The 4,841-nt window shown below is 35.5% G+C and overlaps 1 protein-coding gene across 4 annotated transcripts in view; it reads left to right on the top strand.

Moving 5' to 3' along the window:
- MIER1 (MIER1 transcriptional regulator) overlaps positions 1–4,841 on the top strand; it is a 43,335-nt gene that overhangs the window by 9,339 nt on the left and 29,155 nt on the right. The gene's annotated exons all lie outside the window — the stretch shown is intronic.

A 4,841-nucleotide genomic window follows, 5' to 3' on the forward strand; every position in this document is an offset into this window, starting at 1 on the left:
CTCTCTCTCTCTCCCTCTCCCTCTCCCTCGCCCTCTCCCTCTCCATGTATGTATGTATGTATGTATGTATGTATTTTTTCTTTCTCAATACGACCAGGCCTGTGCCACTCATTTTTTTAATGGACTAATAGTGTTCATTGCTTGGAAGAACTCTATTTCCATTCCTAGCTAATTAAATGGTGAACTTTTAAATTTCTCCCCAACTTTTTTTTTTTAAATTTTTTTTTAAAATATATTTTATTGATTTTTACAGAGAGAAAGGGAGAGAGATAGAAAGTCAGAAACATCGATGAGAGAGAGACATCGATCAGTTGCCTCCTGCACATCCCCCACTGGGGATGTGCCCGCAACCCAGGTACATGCCCTTGACCGGAATCGAACCCGGGACCTTTCGGTCCGCAGGCCGACGCTCTATCCACTGAGCCAAACCGGTTTCGGCGCAACTTTTTGCTGTGAACAACTTTGTGGTGATGAACATTATACATCTTATTGTTCTTTATTAGGCATATCAGTAGGGTAAGTTCATTTTGGCAAAACGATCTCCAGAGCAGGTAAACCAACTCATATTTTTACCAATAGTGTATGAGTGCACTTAAGACATTTTAATCCCCAAGGTAAAATCTTGACTTCTTACATTTTATAGTTTGAACTTTTTCTAAAAATAGATATTGTTACAAGTGAGTACCTATATAGGTTTAGTTTTATTTTCCCCATGTCCAGTTTAGTGTGATCATTACTGCAGTTTTCCTGGAGGATATTGTTAGAGATACCAGTTCCTAAGGAGACATAGATAATAGTCACATGACAAATGAAAGACTTGCAGTCACATTTAAACCTTTTTTGAACAGATGAAAACCATTTTAAAAAGAAAAAGAAAATAAGGGTAAGGAAAAAAAGGAAATACAGAGAAATTTTTTTTACATAGTTGTTTCCCTGGGAGGTATACAAGGAATCAGACTCTAGGCTTTAGTTCCACCTTTTTCACTTACCATGGAACCTTAATCAAGTCACTTTATCTCCCTGGGTTTGCTGATACATAAAATGAGGTGGGTGGGGAAGGTATTATTGCCAGGTTTATGGTTATGATCATGTAACTATGCATTTGAAAAAATGTAGTACTATATAAATGTAAACTAGTTTTGCTGTTTTAAATAGGTAAATAAACAAATGCCCTCATTCCATACTGAAATAACCCTGTATTATAATATTAAACTCATATTTTGAAACATAATAATTTTATTTGTAGATTGGGTAGAAGTAATGTTTACAGTATAAACTGTTTTCAAATGATAATATTTCAGAAGCTCCTCTTTTTGTTTGTTTAACCCCTTCCCCGGCAGAAACGTGTATACACGTTTTCACAAAATGTTCTTTTTTCAGTTGTCAACGAGTATACTCGTCTAAAACTTTACCTTCAAAAACCAGCTACGTACGTACCATTCTAAATAATTTCATCTAGAAACTTTCTGAGGAAATACTATTCTTAACCACAAAAATGGGAAGAAAAAATAATTACAAGCTGTTTTCATAACCAGCATCAAAAATACTATATAGAACCAAAATAAAAAAATTAATCTGAAAAAGAAACGTTTTTAACAAAAAAATTGTTGGGGAAGGGGTTAATCAGTCATAGTTTATTTTATTTTAAATTAAATTCATTGGGGTGGTATTGGTTAATGATCATCTTTTATTTAATTGGATATAATTACTTTAAAGAAATTAATGTTATTCCCACCCTCCTCAAACCAATACAATGGAATTTTATTTTGAATATAGAAGAATAAAATGTGTATATATAGGCAAACCATCCCTACTTTCCCTCCCCCTATCCTAATCTAGATATACCACCAGTCAAATCATGGTTTTTGAAACATTCCAGTATTTCTGACATAATATGATCATTAATGATATCTTTCAACACTGTGTATTCTATTTTATGCCAGCTATATTCACAAATGCTACCAGTCCTTGAGATATTTGGTATTTTTATTTTACTTCATTTTATTGTTAATCCTCACCTAAGGATAGTTTCCATTGATTTTTAGAGAGAGTGGAGCGGGAGAGACAGAAACATTGATGTGAGAGAGAAAACATTGATTGGTTGCCTCCCGCAAGAGAATAGAGCCTGCAACTAAGGTATATGCCCTTGACCAGAATCAAACCTGTGACACTTCAGTTTGTGGGCTGACACAGTGTCCACTGAGCCAAACCAACTAGGGCGAATAACTTATTTTTAATCAGAAAGCCTTTTTTATCAAACAGATGGAATAATTATTGGAGCGTTCAAAAACGACTGAATGCTCAAAGGACCATTTCTTTTAAGCTAGTTTGAAAGAAATACTGGTTTTTCTTCTTTATGCCATGCAAACTTGTTTCAAAAGTTTACTAAAAAGGAAAAACGGCATTGTAAGGCTATTACGTGGATAGTGTATCTGAGACCAGATGAAGATAATCATGAACATTGTAGTCTTGGACAGAGGTTGTGCTTAAACTTGGGAAATAAAGTATAATTACATGAAATAAGCCGATTAACTTTTGAAAATATTGATATGCTGTGCAATAATTTGTATGGTGGTTAAATTCATTTTCAGCCAGAAATGTGTAGCTTTGCCTGAAAGATGTTAAGCAAACGAGAAACCCTTTGGTTACACTAAAGGCCCAGTGCACGAAATTCGTGCAAGGGGCTTGGCCCTTGCAGCTGTGGCAGCTGCCTCAGCCCTCACAGCCCCAGCTTCATCCGAAAGGTTGTCCAAAAGGACATCCAGAAGGATGTCTGCTCTAATTAGCATATTATGCTTTTATTATTATAGATTATTGTGTTGTCTCACCCTACTCTTCAGCTTCCCATTGAGGAACTGAATGAAAAAGTGGCGCTTGTGCCCAGCTGGTGTGCCTCATTGGTTGAGCATTGATCCATGAACCAGGAAGTCACAGGTTCAGTTCCAGTCAGGGCATATGCTGGGGTTGCAGGCTTGATTGATTCCCCCGTAGGGGGCATGCAAGAGTCAGCTGATTGATGATTCTCTCTCATCGTTGATGTTTCTATCTCTCCCTCCCCCTACCTCTTTCTGAAATGAATTAAAAAATATTTTTTAAAAGTAGCACTTGTTTGATTGTTGTGGCAGAGTAACTTGAAAATATACATTACTAGTCTTTTTATCAGTCTTTTGTTAGAATAAAACAGTGCTATAGGCAAGAACCATTCTCTTTTAAGAATTAAAATAGGACCCTTGAAAAAGTGTGCCTTAAGAGAATTAAGTCATCATGTGGAATTTGGAGTACGTATATACTTACTACAGTAGCATAATGTGGACAGTTTTCAAAATGGAGTTTTAACACCTTATAAAAATTTGTCTTAGATACCTAGCTTTTGAAGTATTATTTTTTGTTCTTGCCCGTCTGCACCATTACTTAAGAGAAAGAAGGAAAATACTAGAATATCCCCTAGCTCTTTCTAGTGCTTTTGGCCTTTCAAGTGTCTCTTATTTCTGTTGGGCATAAAATGGATAGCTCTGAATGAATGGACAAAGTTTTAGTCATAAAGTTGGTCATTTGAAGCATCTTTTGAGTTTCTTATTAAATTGATCTTATAGGAGTTTGTTTGTAAATGACTTGATTATAATTTAGTTAAGATAAAATAGCCACAAACTCATGTGATGATATTAATAAAACAAGTTGCTAACAATTTTATCTTTAAATTTTCCAGATGTATGTTGTTAAATTTATGAGAGGTGAAATGTTACAGTATAAGGAGCATTATAATTTGCAGTCTTTGTGGTCTTCTCTCAGATAACCTAACTTCTCTAGAGCATGAAAGGCTGCTTATTTTGTGATAATTTACAAGTATGTTGTTTGTTAGTGAAGTTAACCTAATGTACTGTTTGGTGCTTAAGTAACATTTTAATTTTTCCTTCTGCTTGCTTGCAATATAATTTTTAGTTAAAATGTCTTAAATTGTTTCCACCTCCATTCTCACACACATTTAAAAATATATAATTTTATCCCTAACTGGTTTGGCTCAATGGATAGAGCATCGGCCTGCAGACTGAAGAGTCCCAGGTTTGATTCCGGTCAAGGGCATGTACCTTGGTTGCTGGCACATCCCCAACAGGGGGTGTGCAGGAGGCAGCTGATCAATGTTTTTCGTTCATCGATGTTTCTAACTATCCCTCTCCCTTCCTCTCTGTAAAAAAATCAATAAAATATATTAAAAAATATTTATATACCCAACACACACACACACACACGCATACACATACATACATACATATTTAGAGAGAGAGAGGAAAGGAGAGGAACATCGATAGGCTGCCTCCTGCATGCCTCTTACCGGGGATAGAGCCTACAACCAGTCATGTGCTTTGATGGAGACTCAGCTGGCAATCTTTTGGTGCAATGGATAACATCCAACCAACTGAGCCACGCTGGTCTAGGCTCACGCACATGTTAAGCCAAAGATCAGCTTGATAGCAAACCTTGTGCATAGTTTTCCTGTATTGATAGGAGGGAATATTTCAGAAAATTTCAAAATCTAAATCATATCTTTTAAATTACATATGTTATGACACCCATATTTGCCTTTAAAATTTGAATCAATTCCAAATTACTGTCTTTGTTTCTAGATTCAGGAATGTTTTCCAATTTTCCTATATGTTTAAATAAATATAATGCCAGAAAGGATTATACGGGAAGTTTTATTTTGTCCTAGACAACTCAGACATTAACAGTTATGGTAGTTTTTGGTGTGTTACTAGTTATAGTTGTTGAATAATTCCTGTTGTAACATTGGTAAGGATTACTACACCAAAAATGCTAATTTTTCTTCTTTTTTCCTCCCACCC

This window comes from Myotis davidii, unplaced genomic scaffold, assembly GCF_000327345.1.
Source record: "Myotis davidii unplaced genomic scaffold, ASM32734v1 scaffold122, whole genome shotgun sequence".
NCBI classification, from domain to species: domain Eukaryota; kingdom Metazoa; phylum Chordata; class Mammalia; order Chiroptera; family Vespertilionidae; genus Myotis; species Myotis davidii.